The sequence below is a fragment of the Stegodyphus dumicola genome, chromosome 1, assembly GCF_044657685.1.
Source record: "Stegodyphus dumicola isolate Sdum_Otavi_A_Nest chromosome 1, ASM4465768v1".
Classification (NCBI taxonomy): Eukaryota; Metazoa; Arthropoda; class Arachnida; order Araneae; family Eresidae; genus Stegodyphus; species Stegodyphus dumicola.
The window spans coordinates 152,491,917-152,505,620 of NC_140768.1; the positions used below are offsets into that span (position 1 = coordinate 152,491,917).

At 30.9% G+C, this 13,704-nt stretch overlaps 1 protein-coding gene across 5 annotated transcripts in view; it reads left to right on the forward strand.

Moving 5' to 3' along the window:
• Positions 1–13,704, forward strand: part of LOC118185205 (uncharacterized) — an 85,928-nt gene that overhangs the window by 20,807 nt on the left and 51,417 nt on the right. The gene's annotated exons all lie outside the window — the stretch shown is intronic.

The following is a 13,704-nucleotide window of genomic DNA, read 5'->3' on the forward strand; positions in this document are numbered from 1 at the left end:
ACATAAAACATCTTCTGTGTTATTCAGTGTCAATTGATATTTGAATTAAAAAAATCATTAAAGTTGAAAAAGGTCATTTCACATAAATATGTAGTACTGAATACCAAAAGAACATTTAATGCCATTTCAGAAATTGTGAGGAATTCATATCGAGCTCCAATCATGGATTTTTGTGGAAACTCAAATTTTTAGTTTGAGTCACTCGATAGCTGAACAAATTCTTCATTTGATTTTAAATGACAGGTGATTAATCTCAGTGTCAAACAAAAATATTTTTTGAATCCAGGATAACACTTTGAAATCAAAATTCAATATAATGCATTTGCAGCATTTTGCTCTATGGTTTTCAAGAGATTTATAATAATTTTTGCAGTTACAGTTTTACCATAATTTTTTCCAGCTATAAAATTATTGATAGTCGAAAGTGCTTCAAGTGAACAACCATCCTATTTTTCTAAATGCTGATCTCTTTACAAAATCTTCAATTTTATCGCATGCAGTAAATAATACTGTTATTTTTTCCTTGAAGAGACAAGGTGAGGTTAATTAATTTCTCAATATCTAACAAATAGTGCAGGATTCATAGCTATGAGCCAATTTTAAAAAGAGCAACAAGGTCAGATTTTTTGTTCAGATAGAAATATAAAAATTTTATTTTGAAATCTCTTCATCATTCTTATCATAGAAAAAAAATCTGAAAGCTTTCAGATTTTATATTATGTCCAAAGGGACGTTTTGTCATTTGCATACACATACACATTTCGAGAGCATTTAGACTAATGTGCCTTTGGGCTTAAAATTTCATACAGTGTTGTCATTGCTCCCTTCGAAATCATTGAGTTTGTTAGTCAAAAATTCATTAAAATTTTATAAAATATGAAATGCGCAATAAAACAAATTCAAAGTTCTGACTTCCAAGTATCCATATTTCGGTGGAGAACTATATTATTCAAAATTTGATGGCTCTAGGTTACTTTGTTCTTTCACAATGCGATAAACATGCGACATTCATGCCAATTCTTCATTATTTAATTTCTTTAAATATAATAAAGGGCAATATTTGGTGGCAACAATTTGAAAAGTGATTCAGACTTTTATTGTGATTCAATGCAGAATCCAATTTTGAGACTAATAGCCCTTCTGGGCTAATGATGCTCTTTGATTTCACCCTCTTGACAGTCATCTTATTTCTGTGATTATTATTAATCACATAAGATGATGATGATAAATTTTTATATTTGCTGGCCATGTTTTAAAGAGATTTGAAAAATAGCCGTTAAAGAGCAAGGCATGGCTTTTAATGTAGTTTATAATTTTGAAAGTATCCTGAGGCACATCATTCATTTCCATTGCTAATGTGTTGCATCAAGAACCATCAAGAAAAATTACATGATCACGGCAGGTTTAGTAAATGATTTAAAACCAGTGATTTTATTTGTCACTGCTTTTACACCATATGTGCATACTCCTATGCAATTTCTCCATTATAAACATTCATTTTAAAACAATTCATTAACTTTGTTACTTAAGTCTTCCCCTCTTGTAAGATTTTCCAAAGAGTGAAAATTAACAATCCTTCATTGATATGTTCTTTATAAATGTATCTCATGTGCAGTATTTTTGTGCATATAACACACACCGGTGCATAATGTGCATATATAATTTCAAGCAACATTTTTTAATTTTTAGGTATATTCGCCGTATAACACACACTCAGTTCTTGACGAAGAAACCTAAAAGATAAAGATGTGCAGTGCTCTTATCTTTTGACATCATTAATTCAAATATTTTTCCTAGGCTTTCAAATAATGATATACCCAAATTCACAGGTGATAAAGGGAGTAGTATGTGTGTGGGTTAAATGCTTGAGGAAGTAAATATTATTGCAAAGAGGTTGGATTGTATTCAGTGCAGATGTCCAAAAAATGCTGTTGTAGGGTTTTGAGAAAAGAGGGATATAATTTGGAGTAAGAATGTACTTCCATTTTGAAATGAAAATAGAAGAAAATCACATTTACTTTATTTGAAATCAGTTGAATTAGTGTCAGTTGTAAATATGGCTTGTGCGAAAAGAAACAAACATGCTGCTGATTTCAATACAAAGCCATTCATTTTGCCAAAGAAAATGGAAGTCGTGCTGCAGCAAGATGTTTGGTATTGGTTGAAAGCTCTGTACATGAGTGAAGGAAAAATGAAATTGCAATAATTAATATATGATGTATATTATATGATAGATATAATTAGATAATATATATTTGATTAATATGCTAAAGAATAAATGTGCTTTTCATAAAGATGGCCTTTCCTAGAAGAAATTGTTGTATACTGGGTCCTAGAAAAGTGCTAGAATGGATTAATTGTAACAAGAATGCCTTAAAGGGAGCAAAAAAGAATGCAAATGAAAGGGGAAACTGTAAAGCAACTTTGAGTTGGTGGAGTAGATTTATGGCACAGAATAATTTAGTTCTAAAAGAAAAAAACAAGTTTTGCATCCAAATATTTGGTTAATAAAGACTTCCAAGCTTTAGATTATAAATTGTTTACTTTTCAGAAGTATGTTATTGAACTACAAAGGCAAAAAAATCATTTACTGTTATCCAGAATCTACTCCAGATTCTCCAGATGGATAGAATATTTTATTTGGAGTTCCTATTAATGTAACTGAGGCTGCTATCGAAGGTGCTTTTAAGGCGCTCTTGCCGAGAGATTTAAATTTAAATTTTGTCACAAGTTTTAAATGCACAGACAATAGTAAGAATTTCATTCTACAAATAGACAAGCAGTCTTTGACATTACTGGGTCATAAGGGTTGCATTTATGTTAGATTCCATTCTTGTAGTTTTTGTAAATATATTCGCATTTTAAGATGTTATTGTTGCCTGGCTTTTGGCCATCATATTCGAAATTGTACAAATTATTTAAGTCACTCTCATTGCACTCATATGCATGATAATTTTATTCCGAACTGTAAAGAGGGTCCATCTTGTATTAACTGTTTAAGACCAAATTTAGAAATGCAGGCACAATACAACATTTGTCACACTTCTAATTCTTATGCTTGCCCTGTTTTTTTTAAAAAAGAGTTATGTTCTCAGTTAAGGGCTATGTCTTAAAATAGCAAACTAAATGTTATTGCTATGTTATTTGTTTTTCCTTTCTTAGTTTTTGAGAATAATTGTATTTCAAACTGGAATATGTTAATTAGGAGGACAAGTTCTACAATTAAGATAAATTATTTCCTAGATAAGAATTGATTTAGATAGATAAGAACCATTATAAATAGGTAATGTTCTCTGAATTAAATTTTACTGCTCTGTTTTTTGTATTAACTATGAATAATGAAATTTGATTTTTAATATCAGTATTCTGTAACTTTGCTAGATATGTTAAAATAGCCTCTCTTTACTTTTAGTTCCTTTATGGAAATTTTGTCAAATTATGTTTATTCACAAATTATGTGCTCTTTGGTTGTGATGTATATGCTAGTTCTTTAAATTTAAAATCTCAAACTCCAAATTTCCAATTGCATTGCTTAACTTTCTTATCAATGCTTTTTACATTTTCCCTTCAAGACATTCAAGTTTTCTTCATCATTTCTTCCTAAATCATTTTTCTTTTTCTGAATGCACGAAGCACCTAGTGCACAAGGCACAATAGTCTTTATAACAAAAACTTTCATTTTCTTATGACTATCGTTCAATTTAGCACATCTGATCTGCCACCCGGCCCTTGGCTGCGGTACACTCATAGTGGTTTCTATTTTCCGTGGGATGGTATTATCCTGTTTTGTTGTCCTACAGGACAGCTTAAGTCAAGAGCCGTCACCTCGGGTAGAGCTGTCTTTGTTGCTATAAATATCTGTTTTCTAAAATGCTATGAAAGTGCAAGGTCAGTTCAAAGTTGTGTATGAATATTTACAGATTTTCATAGACAGTAGTATTTTCTTTTACAGATTCCACAAAACAGTAGTTAATGAATTTCCAAGACAACAGTTTTTAACGTTTTAAACATTAAAATTTATGAAGGAATTGGATGAAGATATTTTAGAACTTTCATTAGATGGTAATAATCAAAGTGAAACAGATTTAGTAGTAATCCCCCCCCCCTGGATCCAGATATTGTGACTGGTGGGGAATGCATTGATGGTGACGTGTAGGTTATAATTAAACAATGCCGAAAGCTGTATAAAATGAAATTGTGATTTTTTAATCTAAGAAATGCTAAAATGTATCAAATTCTTCAAAAAATGTTTGAAAAAAAATTCTGAATCATCTAAAGAAGAAAAAGGAAATTGCTTGAAAAAATTGTTCTGGTATACATTTTGTTGCTTGTTGACAAACAGTCTATGGAGAAGGCAAAAGAAGGAAGTAATTTGAGAAAAAATGCACGACTTCAAAACCTGTAGATGTATTTTTACAATTGTATAATCAGAATCTTTTGACACCTATTACCCGAAAAAGTATAAAATATACTACCCGGAAAAATTTACAAAATTTTTCTCCTTCTGTTCCTGTGTTGAAGGACTTTATGCTGGCTATGTATATCTTCCTAAAGAAAGATTTCACTGGTTGCTTGTTGAAAATGTTAGTTATCCACTAATATGTGCAGCAATGGTAAGTTCTACATTTACGCATATCAAGTAGAACTTGCATTTAGTTGAAAATAATGCATTAGATAAAACTGAAAAATGCTATTAATATTCATCCTAATTTAAATATTTTAAATGTCAATTTCTTGCATTGTATGAATTTTTTTTCAATACATCTTTCCTTAAATGAGAAAATGGTTCTTTATTTTGGCAGACATTCATTCAAAATGTTTCTCAAAGGCAAACCTGCTCCTTTTAGGTACAAAATTTGGTGTCTGCGTTCTTCTGAAAGGTACTATATCATTTTGATATATACTGAGATAAATCTGCAAAGAAACCAACTGATCTTGGACTAGGTGGAGAAGTTGTAACACATCTTTTAAGTGTGGTGAAAGTTCCTTCAAATTATAACCTATATTTCGACAACTATTTTACGTTGCACATGTTATTTTCAGAATAGAATGAACTGAGATTTCATACCACTGGAACAGTTTGTGATACTCTTCTGTTATCGGGACCGGATTCAGAAATGTATGTATGCACGTGTATATGCATACAAGATAAAAAATATGTGAATCAAAATTGTAATTTTAACTAATGGTAAACTCTTTAATTCTTCCTCTTTGTTCTAAAAATCGTAATAACTGCTCTGAATTGCGTCATTTCTAGATCATCCCGTTCTGCGCAGCGCTAATGATGTAATAATTGGAAACAAACTTTTTAACTCGAACCAAAACTTTTCTCTTCGTGTGCTTCCATATTGCATAGCTACGCACTTCAGCTTCGCTCTCTGCTCTGCTAGGAAGTGATTTCGCTGTCTTGCTTGCTATCGCAATAATATCAAAAATGTAAATGTTCTGTGAATAGGCATGCCTACGTGCCAAGTGATTTTGGCCGCAAAAGTCAGTTGCAAATAAAAATTGTATTAAAACTGCCTCGATTGCCAAGTTTAAATATTACGATCTCAACACATTAGCCTACTATGCAATCAGAATTCTTCCTTTTCAATATGGATCTATGTAGGCATCAACACTGCTCCGTCTTTTCCTTGCATTTATTTCATGCGTATATGTGTGAGTGTATGTACACAGGCATATATGAATGCGTACATCCATACATATAGACATACATTTCTGAGTCCAGCCCTGATAACAGAAGAACACCCGATTTGGGAGAACAAGTTAGGATAATGTCCCATAACACCTGTAAACAAAAGGATAAGAGAAGTGCATGGAACATATGACAATGCATTTGATAAGGAGCATGGCGTTGCTGTAGTTTGTAGGAACAATTACATCACAACTGTGGCAACTAACTTTGACATAATTAAACCACCCTTAAGTGGCCTAGAGATATTCACAGAAAAAAATTGTATTTAAAGCAACCTAAACTTGTTGAAAATTACAACAAATATGTGGGTGGTGTGGACTTTATGGACAATTTTGTTGCGCTGTGTATAAAGCATAAGCAAAAGGTAAGAAATAGTCTGTTTTTACATATTCCTATAGTTAAATCAAAAGCACAGAAATTTTGCATTATTTTGATAGACTCTAAAAGTTCTCAGTTAGATTTTCAAGGAAGTGTTGCACTGGCACTGCTGGAAACAAAAGATGAATATTCTGAAAATTTGCAGCCTTCATCTTCATATGCTTATTGTGTTAGCCGATCATCTTTCTTTCAAAATTTAGCTTCAGCAAAACAAGAAGGATCCCACAAATCACATTATCGAGAAAAATTAAACAACCAAAAGAAAATAAGATGCAAATACTGTAATAACCAAGCAATAACTGTTTATAACCAATGTAATGTGGCTTTGCACAGCAAATATTTCGATTTCAATGTATCCCAAATGTAATCAGTTTTGACTGACGTTTACATTTTAACAACATTTTTGTACCTTAAATAAATAAATTTAAAAAAAAAAAAAAAAAAAAAAAACTATTTTTTCTTTTAATCAGACCCTAATGCATAAAAAAGGGGAAGTCCTCCCCCAAATTTCATCAAGTGAAATGTAGTGCAGTCATTAATGGGTTAATTTTTATGCATAAAAATTCTTATCTATGTTCAAAACTTTTTTTTATTTCACCCTTAAAGCAGGGTTCGTACGGTCCCTAAGAGTCCTTAACCCTCTGAGCGGCCAGGGCTTTTGCTAAGAAAGCACAAATTTCCCAAAACTACTATGAGAACAAATTATGTTTTGATTTTAATGCAAAAACTCTTCTGGTATTACATACCTGGATTTATGTACTTTTGATATATTGGCTTAATTTCTTTGACATATTTTAATATGCATGTATATATATGTTCTTACAGATATCACAAAAGATATTCTAAGCCGTATATATACGGCCTTGCCGCTTAGAGGGTTAAAAGTCCTTAATTTTGGCAAAAATCAGAAGGTCCTTAATTTTAATCATCTGAAATTTCTGTTGGTTTTTACGACTGCCATTTTGAGTGTGAATAAGCATTTTGAAGGAATATTTTTGGCGATTCACTGACATATGTACATGGTTATCTTTTGAATGGGTTCATGGGTTATAATTTGTTTCTATTTCTAATATAAATGATGGGATACTCGAGTTTCTAAGGAAGAAGTGAAACATAAGCATTTCGAAATTCATTTTTTCTAATAAAGAGTTTTTAAACAAATTGTCGCCTTTGGGGATGTGAATTCTTTTATTAAACGGCTCTAAATTTGGCGATTTTAAGATCAGTTTCTGTAGGAAATTTTAATTTCAAGATCTGAGAATTTTTTGACGAATTATTTTTAAAACATCGTAACATTCATAAATTTCATTAAAATAATGGTAATATATTGAAATTATAATTAAAAAATAACATTAAAATAAAACATTTTTATTTTTCACTGTCATATTATAAAGTTTCATTTTGGCAACTTATTATACAATATTTTGAATCTAAAAAATAAACAAGGTATAATGCTATAAAGCACATTTTACAAAACAGCTCTTAGCAAAAGCAAAATTTGCTATGTAATTAATAAAAAATGTCTTCTTTTTAATTTTTTTCATAGTAAGAGTTTTTCCCATGTAATTGTCTCAGAATATTCAAAATTCTCAGAATAGGTATCGGTTTTCTCTATAAAATTAATTTTACACTTCCCCCCCTTTTTTTCCCCAAAATATTTCTGGCTTTTTGCTGTTACAAAACTGGTAAGGATAATTTTTCTTTAGTATTTTAGACATTGCAGCTTGGAAAGTTTAGAAGGATTTGAAGGCAACATTTATAGATCTACGATTTTAAAAGATTTGAGAAATATGTGACAAAATGAAAAATATCTGCATGGTATTAACACGTAATGGATGTATTTTACAGAAAGTTTGCAATGAATTTCTTACTTTTTGGAGAATGTCTGGAAGAACAATGAAAATATAATATTTGAATGTTTTACTCCTGATACTAGAATCTTTTTCTTAACATGTTTATCTTCCCTTTGTTTTCTCTACTTTTCACTAATCACAAGTGTGGAAAATATAAAAAATGCTTCTAATCTTATCACATAGGCAGGCATTATAGAAAAGGATTTTTCTATTTATAAAGAAATTGAAAACTTACAGTTTAAAAGATTCATCTAATATATCTTAATGCATCATAAACAGGCATTTTCCCACCTGATGCAATCTCTGTGGATCCTAAATTCTGCTGCCTAGTTAGTGCCTTTCTAAATTCTAAAAGTTTTGCCATTTCTAGGTTTTTGTTGTTCGGTGTGTCACTAAATTCTCTAAAAATTCTGCCACACCAGCTCTGTAACTGGCCTTTAACATATATATTTCATATTTCTTCTGAATGTTCATATTACTAAAGAAATAAAATTAGCCACTCTATACATTCTAAACGCATTTAGTGTTTTTTAGAATAACCGAAATCCTTAATTAAATTCCAAAAATTTTAAAATGACAAGGAAATGTATTGAAGAAAGAAACTGAATACATAAAGAAACTCATTCTTCAAAGATATGTGCAGTTATTATTATGTAAATTACCCTATTGTTTATGATTTCAGCCTTTACTCTAATTTCCCACTTCTTTTTCCTCATATGATAGAGTTACTGAGCCAGATTAAATTGAAATTAAATTATATAATCTTTGACCACTGAGCCCAGCAGTGGCCGAGCGGTAAAGTCACTGAACACTGGTAGTTCAGTCCAAGGTTCAAACCCCACGAACGGGCTGGTTGCATGGGAGTTTTCATGGTTTTCTCCATGTGTAATGTGTATACGAGCCAGTTTTTTTCAGAAACTCCTCCACGAAGGCATCCATCCCCTTAGGCAGATAGCTCTCGAGGCTTTGCCAAAATCACACAGACACTTTGAGCACTAGTCCACATTTTTAGTTTGAATTTGACTGTTCTTTTTTAATTACATCACTGTGAGCTGTTATTGATTTTGTTTACATCATAACATGCCTTTATGTTGTAAGTTCTTTTTAAATAAGAGGCTTATTTAAACTATTGTCTGATATTGTAGTTACTTTCAGATATAGCGATAATTTGCTTCACATCTGTCGGGTTTTTGGACTACAGTCAAAAGTCTTTAATCCAGACTCGTCGGGACTTCAGCGATTTCGGATTATTGATTTTTCCGGATTATAGATCATCAGTTTAAATCTGGTAAGATGGCATGCAGAAATTATACAATTAAAAATATAAAACCGTAATTTATGAAATAAAGAGCAATTATGATCTAAAGGGTATTAAAATTTACAAAGAAAAAAAGCTTAATATTTATTTGTTTACTTTATTAAACATTTCTTTCAACGCACGCATGCGTAAAGCATACATTACGCATAGTTGAAATTAGAAAATTGCAGCCAGAAAACTATTTTATGTGTATTCGTGATATTTATAATGACGAGGAAATTATTGATTTAAATCATATCGGAGTACATCGAGATGAAATGCTACATTTAGTAAGGAATTATAAGCCGAATAAAATAAAAACATCTGCCCTGAAGATGAGGATAGTACTGACAGATCAGCTTCCTGTATATTGCCCGTGCCCCCCTCCCCAGAGCAGCGTCAAATTCATAAACAGATTTCGGAATGGTTAGAGAAACAAATCACCTCTCTGTCACTTTCTTCATGCCTTTATCCATTTTTTGCAGCAATTCCACTTTTTGTTTAATGGACATCGAAATATGCTTTCGCTTTGTAGATCTTTTGGCAGCTCCAGAATCGGAAATTCTATTTGACATAATCTAAAGTTCAAGCTTACTTTTATAAAATTGCTCTAACTGTCTGCAAAAAATAATAAGCTGGATCCAATTTGAAGATTAAGGAACAACACAATCTGAAATAACGTGACTGAAATGGATAATTAGATTTAGCTTAGCTTATACCATTGTTTATATATTAAACATGCATTCGTAAATATATTACGTGCATGCGCAAAAAGTTTGTAGCTTTGAGGTCCGGATTATAGATCATTCCGGATTAAAGACTTTTGACTGTATTTAACTTTTACCAGATCAAGTAAACCCTCATAGGTACATTGTGGAGAGGCTGACAAGTTAGGAGATAAAGCATGCAGAAACTAGCGATAGCATTGGTTTGCACATTGAGACAAATCTCTAATTCTTAGACGAGATGCTTAAAGACAAGAAAATCAATATAAACTAGTCAAAATGTTTGGGAGCGCTTCAAATTAAAATGACGGAAAAATATTTTGTTGAGTGTTGTTACAAAACATAAATATTTTGTAGCTTTTAATGTGTAATCATCCTAATATCGTTTAAGAATCAATGTCATAAATTACATTTATTTTAAACTGTGAAATTTTATTAGATTTTGATATTAATAGGGCATAATAGTGGCCATGTAAATCCATAATGGCTAAGGTTATCTAATTGCCTAATTTAATTATTTATAACTAACTGTTTACCCTTAAAAATTATCTCTACATTTTAAAGCGAGTTATTGCCTTTCATTAATACTCACTGTGGTCACAAGATAAAACACAAAAATGTAAAAATTGAAGTAAAACTTATTCTTTGCATCTGTGAGACTCAAAATAATACAAAACAACTTATCACCTCTGGTGCTTTAGTGGATTGTTAGAACCTTAAAGTATATTAACTGAGTTACAACCCCTGGATCTCTATATGAAGCTATGACACTAACTCATCAGACAGAGTCCAGCTAACTTTCAAAACTTGCCAACCATGTTTATATCAGGCCTTTCAGATTTCTTCTGATCAGCAAGTCTCTCTCTAGGCAAGCAGGAGCGATGACAACAGCCAGTCTTTTCTTTTAAATCACGCTGATTATGATTTTACTTCTCATTTTATGATCTTACTCTCTTGGCATAAACTCTACTTACTATTTACTTAACCTCTATACTGACCAAGTAAGTGACAATATGAGACAAAAAAAAAAAAAAATCTGAAATTTTTCAGATTTTAAATTATGTCCAAAGGGACGTTTTTTTAACGTTTTGAGTGTTACCTTTATTTATTAAATATCATGTTCTTTGCACTTAAACCATAAAATTCAGTTCAAGAGCAATATCGCAAAATAATGTTAAATTAAGCATATCTTTAGAATTTCCGATATACACAGTCTCGCAAGCTGGAGATAAAAGTATTTTTTTTCTACGTAACGTTGCGATTTCTCGCTTTTAAAGCATTGAGTTTGTAAATCAAAAATTCGTTAAAGTTTTACAAAATATAAAATCTATAATAAAACAAATTCCAAATTTGGGATTTCAGATGCCCATATTCGCTGTAGGATTTCGTCATTCAAAATTCGATGGCTCTATGTACCATTGTTTTATCACAATGCGAGAAATAGACAATCATTTATGCAGATTTTTCATTATTTAATTTCTTCAAATATAATGCAAGACTCTAACATTTTGTGGCAACAGTTTGAAAAGTGAACCGACGTTTATGAGTCCGACGCAAAATCGCAAAACGAAAACAATAGTCCTTCAGGGACAAAGCCCCTTTGGACTAAAAAAAAAAAAAAAAAAAAAATCAACATAAAGCTAACTGTTAGTAAAATGTAAATGCCACTTATTTTCTTTCAAATATGTCCAATTATTATAAGTGTAAAATATTTAATGCTACTTGATAAATTGCATAAAGTTTATTTTATTCTCAAACTTGTTAATACTTATGTTAATTAATTCATGTTTAGTAATAATGCATACTACTTAGCAATCTATTTTATTTTTAGGATGGTATTACAAAAGTGAAATTCAGGCTTAGATAATAATTTTAATCAAACTTATTCAGTTCCCATTTGCTCAAAGGTCCTTAATTATTTCATTAATGGTCCTTAAAAGTACATTTTCCGTGTGCAGAAATGTGTACAAACTCTGTTAAAGGCTGAAATCTGTGTATATTTTGTTGATGTAATTTTGTTTCATTAATATTTATAAATTCGATATTTTCGTTATTTTCCATTTGCTAATATTTAAACATATTTATTCTCCAAATTTATTTCCAATAGCATCAGTAACACTGAAGGAATTTTTCTTCTTGACAAAATCCATTTTTACATCTTTTACTATTTTTGTGTTATATTTTAACTGTAGATTTTCACTAATTAGGACTTTCATTAGCAAACATTTTGAAAGAATAGGTATATTTTCAAGGTTTTATTGTCTAGATGACATTTTAGAGAATAGATTTAGTTCAATCAAAACACTTTTTATTCATACTACAGTCAAAAGTCGTTAATTCGGATACCCATAATCTGGACTTCAGAGCTACAAACTTTCTACGCATGCGGCGCGTTGACGCATGCGCGTAAGACCTTTACAGCTGCGAATTTGCGTGTGCGCAAAATACGTTTACGAATGCGCGTTTAATCTATAACGGACGGTATAAGCTAAGCTAAAATTATCTAATTATCTATTTCAGTTAATGTTACAGATTGCGTTGTTCCTTAATCTTCGAATTGGATCCGGCTTATTATTTTTTGCAGAGAGAAATTTTATAAAAGTAAGCTTGAACTTTCGATTATGTCAAATAGAATTTCCGATATATATTTACTAATATGTAAAGGATCTACAAAGCGAAAGTATGTTTCGGAGTCCATTAAACAAAAAGTGGAATTGCTGCAAAAAATGGATAAAGGCATATCCTTTGTTTATCTAAACTTTAACGTTTGTTTATCTTTAACGCCGCGGCGCGCAATGAATTGGAAGTTGATCTGTCAGCACTATTCTTATTTTCAGTGCAGATGTTTTTATTTTATTTGGCTTATAATTGCTTACTAAATGTAGTATTTCATCTCGATGTACTCTGTCTTTGATATGATTTAAATCAAATGCCTCGTCATTGTAATTCGCTTCCGATAGCGAAGAAAGTAAAAGAGGTTATTGAAAACGAAAAATTTCGATTGACAAATCAGTCGGTATTCTCGACACAGCAATTATAGGACTTGAACAGCGGAACTTTGTAATTGAACAAGAAATTATGTCTGTTTATAGAATTAAAGAGAATGTATTATCACATAAAAAACGAAGCAACTTAAACAACTTACATTGAAAGAAATATTTAATAAAGTAAGCAAATAAATATTAAGCTTTTTTTTTTTTTTTTTTTTTTTTTTTTTTTTTTTTTTGTAAATTTTGATACTCTTTAGATCATAATTGTTCTTTATTTCGTAAATTACTGTTTCATATTTTTAATTTTATAATTTCTGCATGCCATTTTACCAGATTTAAACTGATGATCTATAATCCGGAAAAATCGATAATCCGGAATCACCGAAGTCCCGACGAGTCCGGATTAACGACTTTTGACTGTATATAAAAAATTTCGAAATATCAGATTTGGGGGATCTGGCCTTCTTAGAAAACATACCATTAGACCAAAACTCTAAAAGACAACTTGTCAATTTTCATTGAGTCTTATTAATCCAAATAAAATTTAACAGATGGCACCCACTCGTGGTTACAGAAGCCACTAGCTTTGGATTTAAATCGAAGATAATGGATGAACTAAAATTAATGAAATTTAAGTATAGCCGAATGGCTTCACATTTTGACTAGCATGCAAACTGGTTCTGACCTAAGTCTATGTAAATAAGCCTAAGAGCAAGACTAACTTAATGCTGCAGAATACTATTTGCTAGAGAATAAAAGTTAG